This window comes from Hyla sarda, chromosome 5, assembly GCF_029499605.1.
Source record: "Hyla sarda isolate aHylSar1 chromosome 5, aHylSar1.hap1, whole genome shotgun sequence".
Taxonomy (NCBI): Eukaryota; Metazoa; Chordata; class Amphibia; order Anura; family Hylidae; genus Hyla; species Hyla sarda.
In genome coordinates, this window is record NC_079193.1 from 80,017,436 (window position 1) to 80,038,259 (window position 20,824).

Sequence of the window (20,824 nt, forward strand, 5' to 3'; positions counted from 1 at the left end):
GATAAAAAAAAAAAAAATTCAATTAGATTTTTAAAAATGTACCTGTATCTGTATCTATAATATCCCAGCCGCATCCGGCCCATATGTAATGCATTTCAATGAGCCACGGTTTTAGGTCCGGTTAGAGAACCGTATACGGGGGGAAAATGAGCCGACTGGAGTCAGCAGATGACTCCAGTCGGCTCATTGAAATGCATTACATACGGGCCAGATGCGGCTGGGATACGGGAGCGCCCAGTTTTAGCTCCCCCTAGCCGTATACGGTCCTGTATTGCTAAAAACGTGATGTGAACCGGCCCTGATTTGTGTAACCACCAGCACACCTGGACACATCAGATGGGCATTCTGAGAGGGAACCTAAAGAACACCAAGGAGTGCCATAACACATGTGTAACAACGTTTGCTAGAAACAAGTGGTTTCTTAAAAAAATCCCCATTTAAAAAAAATTTACATTTTGCCCAATCTAATAGAGTAAATTAACATCTATTTGTGGAATAACCCTGAACCTCTTAATGCATTGCACAGTACATGTATGGAGGAAGTGCATTTAGAGATGACATGGTCAATGGCAACTGTGGCATCTAGACAGTTAGGAGCCATGTACCTGATGCTTCGGGCATTCAATTGGCGCACCCATAATGCAATCATGGGCTGTTGATCAACTGTCATGACAGTTAGGGCCAACTGAAGACCTCCATCACTGCCATGACTCATGTTAGAGCCTGCCATAGGCATAAGAAAGCTATAGTAGTGTGGTGAACCAGGAGAGTTGTGGGGTCTGGGGTGTTGCGGTGATGTAAGTGCAGGGTCTAGTTGTATTAACCCTTAGATGTCGTGATGCCAGGGTGAGGTTTCCTTAGTGTCAATGGTCCTACCGCCAACCACGCCAGAAACGGCAGGGAAAATAACGGAATGTCCACAGCAGACTTTATGAATAGACTGAAGAACTTTACTTGAAGATTTTATGCAACAGTCTCTATACATAACAGTCTCTTAAGAGGCCACCGGGATGCAGGTTCCTCACAGGTTTTGCTGGGACTTTGAAGCAATGAGCCTTGATGCAGGCCACTGTGCTACTAATTATAATATTCTAGCTGGTAGTAATCACACAGGATTTGATAGATTAAGCTTGGTAACTCACGGTTTAGTGGCTGCAGGATTCTTAGGCTTTGGCCTAGATGAATTGAGATTTCTGCTGAGATGTTTGTGCTTGCTTGATAGTCCGGCAGGAAGAGAGAGAATTTACAGACTACAGCCCTTTATATAATAAGGGGCTGGACAAAGTTCATTGTTCAGCAAACCTGTAAGTCCTGAACCCAGTGAACTCTGGGTACATCACATGACCCTGGAAGGTCCTTGAACAACAGTACAACCATAATTATAGTCACATGACCTGCTAAGGTCCTATACATTTATAATACCTATGTATATACATTAAATAATACACAATTTATATGAGGCGACCAGGGGTAAGCCCTGCAGGAGAGCCTTATGGGAATGAAGGGATTCTGGCTGAGGGGACTTTAGACAGGGACAGGATCAGGTCCTGTACTGGGACACCACAGTAGGAGATCAGCAGTTTGATGGTGCACTGCAATACATAGTTATTGCAGTGCACTGTACAAGCAATTAAGGAGCAATCAAGGGGGAGATTTATCAAAACCTGCCCAGATGAAAAGTTGCTGAATTGCCCATAGCAACCAATCAGATCACTTTTTTCATTTTTAAAAAGGCCTCTGAAAAATGAGAGAAGCGATCTGATAGGTTGCTATGGGCAATTCAGCAACTTTTCCTCTGGACAGGTTTTGATAAATCTCCCCTCAAGTGATCACATTAGTCAAGTCCCCTAGGAGGATTAAAAAAAGTAGTTCCACAAAATAAAAGTGTTTTACAAATATTAAAAGAAAATTCCTTTGAGTCACCCTTTTTATCCATTTTTCAAATGAAAAAAAATATAAACTCAAATTTTTTCACTTAAATGATATTGTCACATACATAAAAAATTTTTAAAGACTTGCAACTTTTTTTTGTTTATTTCATCCGACTTATAACTTTTGTTTTTCTTTTGCACCCCTGACACGGCTCAATCGATGGATATGGCCAGCTCTTGGGGAGTAATGATGAACTCACTTACATGTTAGTATAACTTATGTCAATTTCAGGAGTGCAGTACAATATTTTAAGGCATCGAAGATCATGTTGACACTGGCCACATCTGTATGTTTACAATACAACATTCTATGTATTCTATTTTGGTCAGTGGTGGTCAGCTGCATACAATATATAAAATGCTTATTCCTTGTGCTTACAGTGATTTCATGGAAGAGACAACACATGATGGTGCTGGAGATTATGAAAATCTATGGAGAGGAAGAGAAAAATTGTTCCTTGAGGACAAGAAGTGTAAATCAAGGGTTGCACATATGGAAGCAAACTGAAACACTGTAGCAAACCCAAGAGGAGGAAATATGCTCAGTCCAAATCGATTCCAGAGCTTCAAAACTTGCTAAGGACTTAGATCCTATTGTGAATTGGAAGCTGTCCATCTTGTCTACCATACAGAGGGGTTTTGTCTAAACTCTGAAGAGGATAGCACTGTAGATTCTCAGCATGTGGAGAGATACATCTGGTGGCTGGTAAAGCATGGTTTCATAGCCTTTAGGGAGTATTACATATTTAAGAGATGGAAGTCAAATGAGAATCTCAAATAATCTGTTATAAATTAACAAAAAAAATTGACTTCTGGACCCTTTCCAAAACAATGTCTTCCCCATTGAACAATTTTCAACACCAAGAAGAAGTAGTAAGAGTAGTACATCGTAGAGGAGCATGCACTTCTACCACCTTGTATTTTCAAAGATTTTCTGCTTAAAAAAGAGAGATATTTCCATCAATGCCCCATCGTTTATTCTTCTTCTTCCACTGGTCAGAAAATCTATTTTATATTTTGAAGATTTTTAGTTTTATATTTTATGGTAAGGATCCTCTAAATCAAAATAAAGAGCACAAGGGGATCACATTTTGCACCCTGTAGCGCATAATTGGAAACAGAAAAGACAATCTCATGCCTTGTTTGCCTTAGAGGTGTATGACTATGACATTTTTGAAATTACTTTTGCAGGAACTTTCCTTTATTAAAAAGGTTGTCTTCTCTAAGAAAACAAAAACAGGGTCGCATGCCAGTAAGGTGATTGCCATTGGTCCAGCTTCTAGAGCTCCAGCAGTCAGGTAACATAGCAGGGAATTGTATTTTCAAAGTATTGACCTTCATGCAGTAACCTGAAACTGTGGCCCTCCAGATATTGGAAAACGGCAACTCCCAGCATGCCCAGATAGCTGTTGGCTATCCGGGCATGCTGGGATTTGAAGTTTTGCAACATCTGGAGGGCCACAGTTTGAGACCACTGCCTTAATCCAAGAGAAGTGTTAAAAAGTACCTGTCACCAAATAAACTGTTCTCAACTACCTCAGGCTATGTTCCCTAACTACTCCTGACACCCCTCCTACCCTTAAAAACAATTTCAGAGCTTTAAAAGCTCTCTATCATACCTTTCTTCTTGCTCGCATAGTGCAGTCTCCCAGCAGGAGAAAGTGGGAGTTTCCCAGCAGGCATGACATCCCTGAAGCCTGCTGGGGGACCACTTCTGCCCTCACATGTTTGCAGGATTGCGATGAATAGAAGACCTCAAGCTCCGTAATGACCCCCCCCCCCTTGTGCATGGGGGTTATACCAGATACTGAACGCAAAGGTTCACATATTTATGCCACTCACAAATATGTGCTATTGGGTGCTTTTTCTGAACAAATAAATGACCAAGTCTAATATTTTTTACTCATTTGTCTGATTTAGTTCCCTTTGTCTATTTCTAGGACTTATTTGACAATCTGATGATGTAGATTTAGGACAAAAGTATGCATCAATAGTGAAATACTGAAGGGTTTATAAATGTTCAAGCACCACTGTGTGTGTGTGTGTGTGTGAGTGTGTGTATATATATATATATATATATATATATATATGTACAGTAGAATCTCCCAATACACTTGTTCGCTATTGGCAGGTGTTCCCTATTGTGGAAAAAGGCTAAAAAATCCTTCTATGGTCAAAATGGTCAAAAGGAGGAGGGAAGGGGGAAATAATGTGTCCCAGAGGGTAATAAACTGGGGGATAATTTAACACAGGGGGAATAAAGTGTCACGGGGAGGATGGGGGGGGGGAATGATGTGGCCAACGGGCGTACAAAAGAAGGAGACCGCTGTTTAAACAGGAGTCTTCTGCTTCTGGGGTGGGGCTGCTGCTGGGGGGGGTGCCGCAGGGACCAGGGCCTCCTGGGAACCCTGACCTCTGTATTGGCTGTATCCCCTGTCAGTGGCGCTGTGTACAAACCTGGTTGTTCGCTATTGGAATTGTGCGTCCGCACAGATGCACAGATGTGTGTGTCTGTATATATATATATATATATATATTCACATGTGTGTGTGTTTTATATAGTTTCAGGACTTACAATATAATTTTTCCATTTCATTACCACATACGTTTATGAATTACAATTATAACTGTTACAACAAAGAGTTGTAGTAAAGTTCATTTCATATTTTAAAGGTCATATTTTATAGTCAGAGCTTCTTTGTAATCATCCCCGATCTTCTAATCATTTGAACATTTGCCTTTCTGACTAAGCTCATGTAGCCAGATTTCTTGAACTGTCACTTAATTTGTCTTGTCACATTTAAGTCGTCAAGTTTTGGCAATAGACCCTATGGCTCATAATGTTTATTTTAGTTAGCAATTACTCAGGGCCAAGAGTTCTTTTACATCTATCTTAAGCATTTTATTATCACTAACCTGTTTCCAGTGAATAGTAACATCTATTTTTCATTCATTATCACAGTGATATTGTTGTCTTGACGGTAACATTAATTAATAGGAATTACGCTTCTGCATCTACTGTCTCTACAGTTCATCTGGGCAGGATAATAAAAAGCGGCTTGTTAAGGTCAAATATACTGTACAAGAGGTTTTGTCTGTTAAACAAAGATGCTCGAAGGTTTTTTTTTTTTTTTTTTTATAACAGAAACGCAAATGTACACATGAATGGCTACAAAATGTGATCTGCTTACAAAGATGACAATATTTGTTTCATTCCGTCGCACATGGACAGTGAACACGTCTGACCTCTTACTGAACTCTCCTTAGCACAACTCCTTACAATCCCTTCTGCCAAATCCATGCGCATTATTACTATTGACATAACAAACTATTCAATGTAATTGTCAAAAAGTGTCATGCTAAAAAAATAAGGACGGACATTGCTGTATATTGTGGAACCAAAAATTGCATGCAACTGACCATATAAGTGCATATACATCTATAAAAAAAAATTCCCCATAAATATCTATATATATATATATATATATATATATATATGTTACGCCGAGCGCTCCGGGTCCCCGCTCCTCCCCGGAGCGCTCGCAACATCCTCGCATTTGCAGCGCCCCGGTCAGACCTGCTGACCGGGTGCGCTGCAATACCTCTCTCTGCCGGGATGCGATTCGCGATGCGGGAGGCGCCCGCTCGCGATGCGCATCCCGGCTCCCGTACCTGATTCGCTCTCCGTCGGTCTTGTCCCGGCGCGCGGCCCCGCTCCTTAGGGCGCGCGCGCGCCGGGTCTCTGCAATTTAAAGGGCCACTGCGCCACTGATTGGCGCAGCTGGCTTAATTAGTGTGTTCACCTGTGCACTCCCTATTTATACCTCACTTCCCCTGCACTCCCTCGCCGGATCTTGTTGCCATTGTGCCAGTGAAAGCGTTTCCTTGTGTGTTCCTAGCCTGTGTTCCAGACCTCCTGCCGTTGCCCCTGACTACGATCCTTGCTGCCTGCCCTGACCTTCTGCTACGTCCGACCTTGCTCTTGTCTACTCCCTTGTACCGCGCCTATCTTCAGCAGTCAGAGAGGTTGAGCCGTTGCTGGTGGATACGACCTGGTCACTACCGCCGCAGCAAGACCATCCCGCTTTGCAGCGGGCTCTGGTGAATACCAGTAGCAACTTAGAACCGGTCCACCAGCACGGTCCACGCCAATCCCTCTCTGGCACAGAGGATCCACCTCCAGCCAGCCGATTTGTGACAATATATATATATATATATACACATATATATATATATATATATATATAGATAGATAGATAGATAGATAGATATTTATGGGGAAAAATAGTGATCCCTCAAAATAGTGATCCCTCAACTTACAATGGCCTCAACATACAATAGTTTCAACATACAAAGGTCTTTTCTGGACCATTGTAAGTTGAAACCAGACTCAACATACAATGTACAGACAGTCCAGATCTGTGAGACATGTCACAACTGGAAGAACCGACCAATCAGAATGGGCATTTTACTGGTAAATCCCCTGTATTACTGAAGTGCATGCACTGACTGGTGTCTGGTAGCGCTCCCTACAGTACAGGGAGGAACTACAAGTTCTGTACTACTCCTTACCTGTACCAGGGTTAGCTGCTCCTTTGGACACCAAGTAAGGGCGGCTCCATTTGGTAAACTGTGTGTACTGTATAGGACCCTGAAGAAAATCCTGTCTTCTGCAAAAACCATTGTTCCCCAACCAGGGTGCCTCCAGCTGTTGCAAAACTACAACTCCCAGCATGCCCGGACAGCCAACGGCTGTCCGGGCATGCTGGGAGTTGTAGTTTTGCAACAGCTGGAGGCACCCTGGTTGGTAAACACTGACATAGACAGTGATTACAGCTCCCAGTAGCTCTTTATTACTTTTATATGTACGATCTTGTTTTATCTATATTAGTTATCTACTTATTTTTCTTTAATCCTCACTTTTTCCTATTTTTGGATGACATTTTGAGGCTTCAGAACCAATTACCAGGTTTCCATAGAGTTCTGGTCTCAACATACAATGGTCTCAACATACAATGGTCGTCCTGGAACCGATTAATATTGTAACTTGAGGGACCACTGTATATATATAAAGATATATATTTATGGGGGAAAAAATATTTATATATATATATATATATATTTATATATATATATATATATATATATATATATATATATATATATGCACTTTTATGGTATTTAATATATTGTTAAAGTGTTTACAGTATTATTTTCACATCCGTGTTGTATTATCACATTAGGTGTTCTATTTTCTTACATGTTATCTTTACCATATGCCAGCATAAAATGTTTACTGGTAACAGATGTCTGATATGGCATATAATGGGAATAACATGTTAACATGAAATCGCATAATCCTGCAGAGCACAACTTGACAAATAAAATTCCCCAATTTAATGCAGTGTCAGGTTACTGCACGGAACCTGCTTTGCTCATATAACACCGTTCGAAAGTGTTTCCCTATTGAACTTTTGTTTCAATTCACATTCTTCCTTGATATACACATGAATACCCCATCAACCAGGCCTGTTTTTATTCATTTTGGCTTGTTTTGCAGTGAACCATATAATAAAACCCTCTACATGTATACATTACACATAGTTCTTGGGTATTTTTCTGTCACATCTCATCTTAGCAGACACTGTGGGAAAGAGAATCAGTCTCGGCACATTACTACAGTGATTAAAATGCATGGGAATGAAATTCACTTTCAGGGCATCACAGCATCAATATATATGATTTGAAAAACAAATGAATATATATATATATATATATATATATATATATATATATATATATATATATATATACACATACACACACACACATTTGTAGGTGATTTTAATTTAAGAGAAGGGTTGCAATATCAACATAGAATGTACATGTTTGTAAAAAAATAACTTAAAATTACTTATTCTTATTATAATTATGATGATGAAATTAACTATATATACTAGTCTCAAAAAGTAAATAGTCTGGCATCTGCTCGGAGCGTTCAGTTTCAGTAACTTTTTAAAACCAGAGAAAAATGACGCATTATGAGGCTTCTCTTTCAATTTAAAGGGTAGCTTCCACCATCCAATTTATTTTTTTTGCTAGCCGGTTAACACCCACCCCCCGCGCTACGGCACTAGCCCGTTCCCTCCTCCCCCCCCTCCCCGCCCTGCATACCTCGTTCCCTCATTACATTTGCAGTTACTGCAGAGTCCGGCAGCGGGCGTGCAGGGACAGCGGCGGCAACGAGGCAGCGACGGTGATGTGTGGGAGGAGTGGCCTCCCAGCCAGTGGCCAGGGAGCCAATGCGCTCGCTCCCGCCTGTCTGATTGACAGGCAGGGAGCGAGTGCAGCCTAACTGAAAAAGGACTGATTGCCACTCCAAAATCAGTCCTTTTTCAGTAGCCGGTTTTTAAATGTAAATTAAACCTTTTTAGTGAAAAAAAATAATAATAAAAGTATATTAGAGATATGTTGTAGTACATAAGTACTACAACATACCAAAAAATTAAGTTGGTGACAGTGCCCATTTAAATTTTATGTACGTTCCTTAACATTAAGGCTGCAACACTGAAAAGGACAAGCCACAAGGTTATACAAATTGAGGAAGTAGCAGGTATCGCTAAGATCTCGAAATGATCACATTTTCAAGCTCCTTGCTCCAATCTGTGGCACGTGGAAGGGACTTCAATAGTACAGTATAAGGCCATGTTCACACATCGGAATTTCCACAGCAGCGGAGGCCCATTGTATTCAATGGGATTCTGCAGTGCTGTGCACACAGCGGAATTTCCATGCCAGATGACTCTGGCACGGAAATTCTGATATCCGTGTCCACAAAAAGAATGAATCTGTCCATTCTTTCTGCAGACTCTGCATGGAATGCAGTGCCGTCTATGAGACAGCGCATTACCATGCGGTCCTAGCACTGGCATATTGTGCCAGAGCCCACACTCTGTGGAATGTCCATACAGAGACATTCCGAGGTGTGAACATAGCCTAAGAGCCATAAGAAACTTCAGATATCGAATCAAGTTATTACGGTATTATTTTGTGACACCTACTGTTTTTCGATAGGCTAATTATCACCACCAAAATCCTTGAATTGAGGGACCTTGGTTTATCACTCCAGCAGATCGCTAAACACTTGGTCCAGGATAACAGCACAATGCTGAGGGTCCCAGTGGTTGTGACATCAACGATAAATTAGAATGACAGTTGAATTGTCAGATGAGAAGAATGGCAAATAGTGATCCATTCTGTAGTACAAGAGAAATTGTATGTCTCAAGCCTAGGGTGTTGAACGTTGTCTATACAAAACATATAAAATCACTTGGACAACATTGGGCTGCAAACGAGACATCCAGCCGCAAGCATTCCAAGCAGTCCACCTCAAACATCTATGGATCAAGCCATGGCTGGAATATTTTCACAATCTAGGGATAAACCCCCTTAACAGTGGACTTTCTCTGGTGACAAAGTTTTCATTTGATTTTTTGCCTAATTAATGCAGCAGATCCGGTGCCTGTGCTTCACTGACCAGAGAGCAGCATGCGCCAAGCAGCAAGCCTGGCCAAGTGCATTCATTACAATTGGTCTTGATTGGTGATGGGTTGGTCAGGCCTGAGGCTTTTAGAAGGGGCTCAATGATTCCCTGGCGACAAATCCCAGTAATGTTGGGGAGGTTACTAAAGAGATTGAACTTTGTTTTGCTGGCTCAATTTTCTGAGTGGCCCATAAGGTGACTATCAAGGGCAATTGGCTCATGCTTCTCTCCCGGGGGAACATAAGAAACACTCTAATTGAGACTTTAGGGGTAAAATTAAGGATGCTTGTGCTGTAGATAATCTAATTTTTACCATAACTTTTTATTTTGCAGGTAGATAAATCACCTAGATACCTAACTCCTATGTCAACGTTGCAACGTCGCAAATCCAAAGAAGGCCACTTTTTTTAATTCTCCTACGTTGTCCGTGGTGGATTTCTACCAAAGTGGTGTGCGTACATAGATAAATTGCACCTTTTTTATTCTCCTACGTTGTCCGCGGTGGATTTCTACCAAAGTGGTGTGCGTACATAGATAAATTGCACCTTTTTTATTTTCCTACGTTGTCCGTGGGGGATTTCTACCGAAGCGGTGTGCACCCATAGAGAACGTGTGTTGTTTTGTTCCAGCGGTGTCAAGCCAATTACCAAGCCTTCCCAGTGCGGCAGGATCCAGGTCCAGGCAGCCATGCTACTGTCTCAATTGTATACATACGCAAAAAGGTGTTGAGCTCTTAGCCCAACACCTACAGGTACGTGGTTACTCTCTAAGTTTAGTAAAATACACCTTTGTTGCCTATGGTAACGGCATTAGGTAGTGCCATTTTTGTACGCTTTTCTCTTTCTGCGTATCCCCACAAACCCAAAGTAGGTATTGCAAGAATCTTTCTGCTATTTTCAAACTCTTTACTTTCTTCCAGCTTCTGTCTTTTTCCCTTAAGCATAGAAGGGCGAATTTATCATTGTTGTCTTTGGTGAGTTTTGAAGTCTTTTTTTGCTTTGGTTTTGCAGCATATTTATCATACTATCACATGGGGGTTGATAAATTTGGCTCACATAAGCAAAATACAAAAAATATAACATCAGAACACAACTTTTTTAGCACACATAAGCAAAAACCAATAAATGACTTCAAAACACGTTTATTTCATATTTTTTTACCACTTTTTCCCGCTAATGTACTAAAACATTTATTGTGTGTTTTTTCTTTCTTCTCATTTCAGATCCGTGCATGCAGAAAACTACTACTGATTCGGTGAACTACATTGATGACCCACTTTTCTTGTTTATTATTGTGTTGTGCTTTTTTACATTTACTTTACAGGCTTAGTAGTGGAAGTTGTCTTATAGAAGGAGTCCAATACTAAGTGGGGGCTTAGCATTAGCCCCAAAAACAGCTATTGCTAACCCCCAATTATTACCCTGGTAACCACCATCACAGGGGTGCCGGGAAGAGCTGGTACCAACAGGCCTGGAGCATCAAAAATGATGCTCCGGGGCCTAGGCAGTAAAAGTAAATAAAAAAAAACATGTTTAACCCCTTAACGACAATTGATGTAAATATACGTCATGGTGCGGTAGTACTTAACGCACCATGACGTACATTTACTCTCTGCCATTACCGCAAGCACCTGTCCAGTGCTCGCCTCATGCATGGCAGATCCCGGCTGCTATCAGCAGCCAGGGACTCAACGGTAATGGCGGACATCAGCGATTGCGCTTATGTCCACCATTAACCCCTCAGATGCCGTGATCAATACAAATCACGGCATCTGCGGCAGTGCAGTACTTTAAATGGATGATCAGATCCCCCGCAGCACTGTCACTGATCCGATCATCCAGCATGGCAGCCAGAGGTCCCCTCACCTGGCTCCGGCCGTCTCCAGGGGTCTTCTGCTCTGGCCTGAGATCGAGCACATCAGAGCAGAACATCGCAGATAACACTGATCAGTGCTATGCTCTATGCATAGCACTGAACAGTATTAGCAATTAAATGATTGCTATGAATAAATAAAAAAGTAAAAAAAGTTTTACAAAATTTTAAAAATTTGAAAAATCCCCATCCCCAATAAAAATTTAAATTGTCCCTTTTTCCACATTTTACCCCCAAAATGTGTAAAAAATAAAATAAACAATTTGGTATTGCCACGTGCACAAATGTCCAATCTATATATAATGTTAATGATCCCATATAGTGAACGGCGTAAACGTCAAAAACAAAAAAAAAGTCCAAAATTACTGCTTTTTGTCACATTTTCTTTAAAAAAAATTATAAAAAGTGACTTAAAAGTTTCATATATGCAAATGTGGAATCGATAAAAAGTAAAGATCACAGTGCAAAAAATGAGCCCTCATACCGCCCCGTATACGGAAATGTGAAAAGGTTATAGGTGGTCAAAATAGGGTGATTTTAAACATACTAATTTTGTACAAAAACTTTAATATTTTTTAAAAGCAGTACAATAATAGAAAAGTATGTAATGATGGGTATCATTTTAATCATATTTACCCAAAGAATAAAGAAAACGTTATTTTTACTGTAACATGTATACAATGTGAAAACGAAACCCTCTAAAACTTGCTTAATTGTGGTTTTCATTTATATTTCCTCGCTAAAAAATATTTTTTGGGGGTTCACGATACATTTTATGGTAAAATGAGAGGTGTCATTACAAAGTAGAATTAGTAATGCAAAAATCAAGCCCTCTTATGGGTCTGGGGATGGAAATATAAAAGAGTTATGGATTTTAGAAGGCGAGGGGGATAAAATGAAAATGCAAAAATAAAATGGTCTTGATCCTTAAGGGGTTAAAAAACTTTTATTCCCCAAACAAATACTCCCCCACAAGCCCATTTTATTAATATTAAACAAAGAAAGGGGGTCATCGACGTAGTCGGGAGCAGGTTCATTTTTTACAACTGCAGTTATTCTTATTGCACTTTACCATAATGCACCTTGCACTTAATTCTGATAAGCTGCAAACACTGGTAGGAACAGGGCAGTGTAGTCCCCAGTTTCCCAAGGCACGGGGGTCGCCCTTTCTAGGGCAAGTGCACCAGTTACGTGCCACACAGCCAGGGTAAGTTGTGCTTAGGGATTCTTTTGCACCACATGACAGGGATTTAAAGGAAGCGTAGGAAAAGGTGTTCACTAGCCATCCCTACTATGATATCGGTACCACTGACCTTTTATTAATCTCCCTTCTCCATTGATAAAACTTGTGATTGCATATTGTATACAATGTATCACTGTTAACTATCATTCCACTGGTGATAGGAACTTTAACAGTACTAAATAAGTGCAGTATAATTGTGGTAGAGGTGGGTTATCAACATCTTCCTTGATTTGTTAGTCCTTTGAGGTTATGTTTCTTGACTGCAGGCCTTCTTTTCTATATTTGTATTGTTAAGTTGGCTTATATGTTTTAATCCAGTAACTTCGTAATAAAGGATATATTTGACCCCAGTAGTCTCACCCCAGTATTTTTTCATTAAGTGTATTATTTGAGGTGGGGTCCTTGTTCAGCTTAAATGGTAAACTAAATTAAGCTATTATGTAATGGTTGTGTCATCGACGTAGTACACCAAATCTGAAGTAGTCCAGCTACAGGATACACGGATCTGAAACAATAAGGAGAAAAAAACACGAAAAATAGGTTAGTACATTTGTGGCTCTCTTTTCTGGGGAGAATGCCATAAAGCAGCATTTCCAAACAGGGAGCCTCCACTGTTGCTGAACTACAATTCTCATCATTTTCAGACAGCCTTTGGCTGTCTGGGGATGATTGGAGTTATAATTTAGCAACAGCAAGCTTCCAGTTTAGCAACAGCTGGAAGCACCCTGTTCCTCAACTACAACTGATGGGAGTTGTAGTTAAGCAATAGCTGGAGGCACCCTGTTAAAATGCAAGCCGGTGAAGCGTGCGGCATTGTGCCCCTCTTCCTGGCAGGCCAGCTCACAGGAATATGAAACTACGGCACTGTAATAGGCCAACCGACCAATCACGGCTCAGAGCGGGAAATATGAAATATGACAGTGCCGTAGTTTCATATTCCTGGGAGTCGGCCAGCTCCACTTCCCAGCCACCTGCCCACATCTATCACTCACCTGCATCTACAACACGCCCGCATCTACATCCAACCCCCTATCTAACACTCACCCGCTAGCTGCTGCAAGACTAAAACTCCCAACATATCCTCAGTGTAGTCATGCAACAGCTATCGGGCGGGTGTTAAATGCAGGCGGGTGGCCAGGGAGTTGAGCATTTTGCTCAAAAAGTTGCATTTGCATCAAAACTGTGCGACTTTTTGAATGTGCTTTCCAAAGGCATTTTTCTAAGCCATGTTGTAGATTTGCAACTTTTTGGCCCACTTGCAACTTATTGTGCAACAACTTTTAAAAAGTCACATGTTGTAAATATTTGACCACTGCAAAGTAAAAAGCCAAATCCATGTAAAACATCTGTTGAGTTAAAAATTGTAAATTTTTTTTTTAAATACATAAAAAAATAACACCATTTGATGCAATTGCGACATTTCAGCAACTAATATACACAGAAAACCTGTGTAAATGCTTTGATATATGTCCCCCATAGAGTTAATGAACAAGGAGACTTCATCCAATTTGTTTTCTTTAACCATCAGACTGCCCAAATATAGCAGTACACCATTGGATGGCTCCAGTGCTCGGTATTATTAAATTGTCCTCTTTAATGGGAGTTGTGCAAATGGCATAGCCCAACAAACTACTCTGTTTAAGTAACTCCAGGAATTACATAAACAGTGTAGCTCACAGGGCTATGTCATTTGTGCAACTTCCATTATAGTCAATGAAAGTTGCATTAATTACACAACTTTCCTGCTTTGGACGCTTTTGGCTTTTCTGACTACCTACAGCAGCTTCAAGCAGGTCAGAGGAGCTAGAAAATCAGGAAGAACCAAGGTGAGACAACCCCTTTAAGATAAGTTGGCAATTGCTAGGAGCTAGAAGATTGATGGATTGACAATCTTTTTAAAGGAGTACTCCGCCCCTTGGACATCTTATCCCCTATCCAAAGGATAGGCATGAATGGAGGGGGGGGGGGGGGTGGCGTGGTGTGGCATGATGTCACAATCACATCGTCGGCCGCGGAAACCCAATGTTCTAAACATACTGTTTAGAATGTCGGGTGTGGCACAGATGCACGGAGATCAGATATTTCTTCCCCTTTGGATAGGGGATAAAATGTCTGTGGGCGGAGTACCCCTTTAAGGACTCTTAGGCACAGTTAAAAATTATGTGGCAACCATAAATTCTTGAATAATAACTTGCCATAACTTTGCCCTTAGGGCATATTGGATTTTTTTTTCTTACCAACTTTTTCCTCATATCCCCTTCCCCCCTTCCCCTGTCATCTGGACCAGGGTATTTTGGATTTCTGGTAATATTTCAATAAATATCCAGCCCACACTTCTGATGTTGTTATACTGTTTATTGTTACGTTTGTGTGACTTTCTTTTCCAACATGACACGTTCTGGTAAATGTCCTTTTTTTTGTGTGTATTGTAAACAAAACATTAATAAAAACCTTTGAAAGTAAACAAGCTCTCTTTTGGGAACCAAAGTTAAGATTTAGGCATGCTGAGCCCCTCAACTGGTAGAAAAGCCTGTAACCATAAGAAACAACTTGAATGCATTATTTAGACAAAACTGCTTACTATGTGATCATTTATGTTTTAACCTACTATTAATATTGCTATATGACTATTGCTATCTGCATTATAACTATTGTGTGGGATATAGCTGCAAATCACTATAACATCAATGCTTGCAAGTGTGGTTGGCGGAGGCATGGCGTGTAGTGTAGACTGGTGTGTGATATGACTAAGGTGAATGTTCATGATGCCAAGAGTGTTAACCTACCACACTTCAAGGTAAAGCAGTTGCCGGTGACAAGCGCCAGGTAAAGGATACCTCAAATGCCAGGTTAAGGTAATCGCTTAAACTTTACATGAACAATTGCAGGAAGGTAATACAGACAGTACAGTTCAACAGATGTGCAATTGTAACGGTGGATGAAGCAAGAAAATACAGTTGCTCTTATGAGATTACTGGGATTTATAGTCTTGACCGACTTTGACTTGATTTAGGCTTGTCTAGACAGAACTTGAATAGACTTGACTTGAGTAGACTTGACTGGAATAGACTGGACTTGACTAGACTTGACTTTAATAGACTAGACTTTGGGAGCTGACTAACACTGACCTGCTCTGCTTCACAGGTGTGGCCTGAGGATCTTCTCAACTCTGTCCTTTGGGTGCTATGGGGCCCGTGAGATTTTTCTATAGTCCCCAAAGCTAACTTGGACTGGACTGATGAGGGTGGAGACAGGGCAATAGGCCCAAATTGGCAGGAATGCTCATGTGTTTTTTTTTACTCATCCTCTTACAGAAACAACATTAACTCTTTACATGACATTCAAGATACAATGACACTAGACAGTGAGAAACACAATAAAGGCATTTTCCATAAAATAATATATTTAGATATGAAGCTCTTGTGGCAGAAGTGGCACCATTTAGTGACATCCATCTGATAGGGCAAGTAGACAAGGTTGTACCACTCCAGATACCACACAAGGACTATATTTATACAAATTAGAACTTACAAACAAGATGGTTTCTATGAAAGCTGTGTCTCTTATATTCCATAAAAAAGAGATAACAAAGCCCATGAATGTAACTACCAACATTTTGGGTCAGTAACCTGATTCCAGAAGTTTACCAAAATCACCTTTTAGGATGAGAGATGGATTTTCTGAAAAGGGAAAAAAAGTAGTAGTCTTGTCACATCAGGCAGGAAAAGAGTGCAGCCCTGAACTTGCCCACTCCCTCTGTTCCTGCCTACTTGCGTATCCGCACTAGGAAGTGAGTCCACAACCACAGTGCCGGTCCCTTCTTAAATTAGTGATAGACAGTAACTGGTGAAAACAATAAACCACAAAAACTGACAAAGGTCATGAACAGCTGGAGGCACACAAAACTAACAGAAATAAACCTAAACACACACACACACTGAATAAGAGCCGAGTCCAAGCCAGGAGGGAATACGAGCCGAGTCCAAGCCAGGAGGGAACAGAATACAATAACAGAGAGTCAGAAAGTAGTCAAAAGCCATGCCAAAAAGTCGCAGAAAGAGAATAGACAATATAAGTACAGAGATTGCTAGTTACAGTCACAAGAACTTTCACAGGCAAGGTATGACAAAGAAAGACTTCCTTATATATCCCTGTGCAGCTAGCAGGAGGATTCTAATTGGCTCAGCAAGCTGAACCACACCCAGAAGTACAGAGGCATGGTCCCAGCAACAAAATAACAACAGGGCTAGAAATCATTAACCCCACTGGTTCTGGCAGATCCAGTCATCACAGTACAAATCTTAAAGGGACAAAAGACAGACAATCACAGACAGACTATCAATCTCCTCGATCGTGTCCTCATCCTCAATATCACACCATTCATTGGTGTCATCTAGCTCACAATTATCCTCATCACATTCCTCAGACTCAGGTTCAACTTGAACACTTTTAGCTTGCTTCTTAGGAATCCCAGATGAAACATTGGTAGAAACAAAAGGTATATCAATTCTCCCCAGAGACAAATTGGTAGGCTTACATTTTTGGGAATCGGAAAATACCTGTGCGCCCAAGTAGCCGACATGATGACCACTTGGACGTGGACTTTTGACACAGGTCCAGATGACATGAGTATCCTCTCCACAATAGAAACACAGGCCGTTGAGATACCGGAACCTTTTAAGCTTCTCTAGTGTAGATATGGAGCCAAGTTTCTCCTCAGACACAGGTTGATGATTGGAAACAGAAGAGGAGACAGGCAAAAATGGAGAGACAGAGGAAGAACAACAGTCTCATCTGTGTTCACGCAGACGTCTATCCAAATGTACCGCTAAGGTCATAAATTGGTCTAAGGTGTCGGGGTAGGTCACCAGCATATCATTTAGGATGTCAGATAATCACAATTAAATCAACCCATAGAATTCCCTACTTCACATAACTATTCCCCGCCTCCCAGATCCCTCCCTCAATTCTAAGCTCCCATACCCAAGAGGGCAAAAGGTGGCGGGGAAGGAAGGTGAGAGAAAGCACAAGAGCACAAAGGAAAAGTAAAGATAGAAAAAAAAAGAAAAGAAAAAAAAAAGATAGAAAATTTGAATTATAGATTCGGCCTGTTCTTCATATGTCTTTTGTCACTACTTCCCCATACGTACTGCTAGTTTACTAGCCTTCCTGTGTTGTTAGACTATCCATAAATTGATGCCATTTCCCCATACGCTCAAAAATTTTGGGAGTTGGTACTGGGCTGTTGCTATAGACTGTTCCATGAGATAGTTATTGTGCAGACTATATATAAAAAGAAAGGACAGCAGAGCTTCTCATTGCGCAGTAGTCTAAAACCATGACAGGTTGGGGGGACAAATGAGGATCCGCTCACCTGTTATTGTTGTGTAGAGAAGACACAACAGCTTATATCGCTTTTTCAAGATATTATGCAGTGCAGCCACCGGGTGCCGGATAAGGATCCTCCAATCCACCGGAAAATTGACAGTATGAGGGGTAATCGCACAACAAAAAACCCAGGTTCAGGCGCAACTGCTTACTTCAAAAGAACTAGATGATGCTTTTATAAGTATCTACATCAACGTTTTAATATAATTCCATAAAATAGCCAAAACATAACGTGTTTCTGGGCATACAACGCCCCTTCCTCAGATGTGTAAAATGGCAATGAAAACAAACAGGAAGTCCAAAACTTTATATGGCCTCAAGGGGGCAGAGCCCCAGTGACCTTACAGTACATATGACCAGTTGTGGCCAATTGTTAAACAGTAAACAAAAGACATTGCAGAATAAAATCTACAATAGCTATTGTATATTTTATTCTGCAATGTCTTTTGTTTACTGTTTTACCATTGGCCACTACTGGTGATATGTACTGTGAGGTCACTGGGGCTCCGCCCCCTTGAGGCCATATAAAGTTTTGGACTTCCTGTTTGTTTTCATTGCCATGTTACACATTTGAGGAAGGGGCGTTGTATGCCCCGAAACGCATTATGTTTTGGCTATTTTATGGAATTATATTAAAACGTTGACGTAGATACTTATAAAAGCATCATCCAGTTCTTTTGGAGTAAGCGGTTGCGCCTGAACCTGGGTTTTTTGTTGTGCGATTACCCCTTATCATGAGATAGTTATTGTTTACTTTGTTTATTATATGATATATATTCGGGACTTCAACCTTTTTCCACAATGTAGCTATCTTCATTTTAACTACTGTGAGCATGTGTACCATTATGGTTATATCTGCTAAGTGTCTGTCTTCCAACCCTAAGTTTAATAGTGCAACCTCAGGTCGCCATGGGGGGTGTATTCCCCATTATATTCTGCAGGGTTGTAAATACCTGTTTCCACAAGGGTTTCATATCCTCACAGCTCCCCCATATATGATACAATGTACCAACCTTTCGTTTTACATCTCCAACATAAGTCTGATACCTTGGGATACATTTTAGCCAATATATACGGGGTCTGGTACCATCTAAATAGTAGCTTCCTAGTTATCTCCAGATGGGAAACACACTTGGAGACCTTTATAGGCCAAATGTAGGATGCTTCCCACTGTTCAACAGTGAAGGTCTTTCCCATGTCTCTTTCCCATTTCTTACAGGTGGGTAAAGATTCATAGATTTGTGAAATCCCTCTTTGCAGTGCGTTATTCGAAAACAACTTTGCCCTAAGTGGTGATTTATTTAACTCTTGTGAAGAATTTATTGCCCCCGCAAAATGTCGTAACTGTAAGTACTTATAAAATTCAGTGTGTGGAATGTTGAATTTCTCAGTAATGGTAGAGAAAGGGAGTAAGCCAGAATGGTCTGCAACATCAGTGTATTTATGGATTCCGTTGTTTTCCCAGGTCTTAAAATTTATGTTGGGGATTTTGTATTGGATTGCCTCCATTGACAGATCATATAGTGACATTGGTAAGATTCTCTCCCTGATTTGGGGCAGCAGCCACACTCGGTTTGTAGCTGTTACTGTAGATAGATACTGCCCAATTGGTCCTGTGGAATTACGCTCTGTCCACAGTAAGGAGTAAGCTGTCCCTGTTTTAATGTACACAGCTGAGACTCAGCATACGCAGCTCGGTCAGGTTCTGCATACAAAAGACCCAATCCTGCAAACAGTGAGTCCACTGAGGATAACTCATGGGCATCAGGATCAAGAGAAAATACCCACTCTTGGCGACCCCCTTGCAGAAGGGACATAATAATAACAACTCTTTGAGTCTCAGTACCAGACAAATGGGGTCTTAACCTAAAGTATAGCTTACAACTAGCACAAAAGGTTTTAAATTCTTTCCGGTTCCCTGAAAAACGCTAAGGAAGATTAACCTTAGATTCCACAGTAATGCATGATGATTCAAGCTCCTGGATTCTGGACAACAGTCTCTGAATCACCTGCTCATGATGATGAAGCCTCTCTATAAAGTCCTGGTTTATACTAGACTGGGACTGAGAGGACTCTTGATGCTTAAACTTCTCAGCTAAGTCCTGGACCAACTGAGTTAGGTCCTGCATCTGACAACCAGAGATGTCATGGGGTCTGGGATTAATAAAAAAAGATGCAGTAGTTGGGCCTGTGAAAATTTCCCATTGGGCAGGGATAAAGTGCAGCCCTGAACTTGCCCACTCCCTCTGTCCCTGCCTATTTGCGTATCCACACTAGGAAGCGGGTCCACAACCATGGTGCCAACAAAATAACAACAGGCCTAGAAAACATTAACCCTGCGGGTTCTGGCAGAACCAGTCATCACAAGTCTATTACCAAAATTCTGTATGTAGTCCTAATCATTGTAAAGTAATCCTATAATTCCTATCTGTGTCCTTACTTTAGTGCTAGAAAAATGCTGACTGTTCAATGTGTATGACTTGAATTAAATCCTTCTTTTGGCTCATTTACAATATAGTTACATAGTTACAAGGCCGGAAAAAAAGACAAGAGTCCATCATGTTCAACCTATAACCCTACTATGCAGAAACATATGCCCATACCAGGGAAAAAAATATTTCCAAACTTCAAATATGACAGCTAGTAGTAATTCCCTGGATCAATGTCCCACTTTCAGAAATCTAGTATCCAGAACATGTAATAATATAGTTTTAAAGAAGTTATCTAGACCTCTTTTAACCATGTTTAATAAATCAAGCATACACAGTAATAAGATAGAAAGGCAGTAAGATCCATTGTATCGCTGTTCTCACAGTAAAGAATCCCTATCTATGAAAATTGGTGATA

General features: G+C 40.8%; 2 long non-coding RNA genes across 2 annotated transcripts in view; one reads left to right on the forward strand and one right to left on the reverse strand.

The window, feature by feature from the left end:
* The window catches only part of LOC130273265 (uncharacterized), a 61,135-nt gene extending 60,477 nt beyond the window's left edge, over positions 1 to 658 (reverse strand). The window contains exon 1 of the long non-coding RNA XR_008843935.1: positions 606 to 658. This is a non-coding gene — a long non-coding RNA (uncharacterized LOC130273265). The remainder of the gene's footprint in view (positions 1 to 605) is intronic.
* LOC130273263 (uncharacterized) lies at positions 608 to 9,944 on the forward strand. Its single transcript, XR_008843933.1, has 3 exons — positions 608 to 797; positions 2,313 to 3,229; positions 9,808 to 9,944. It is a non-coding gene; the product is annotated as an uncharacterized LOC130273263 (long non-coding RNA).
* The last annotated feature ends 10,880 nt before the right edge of the window (positions 9,945 to 20,824 follow it).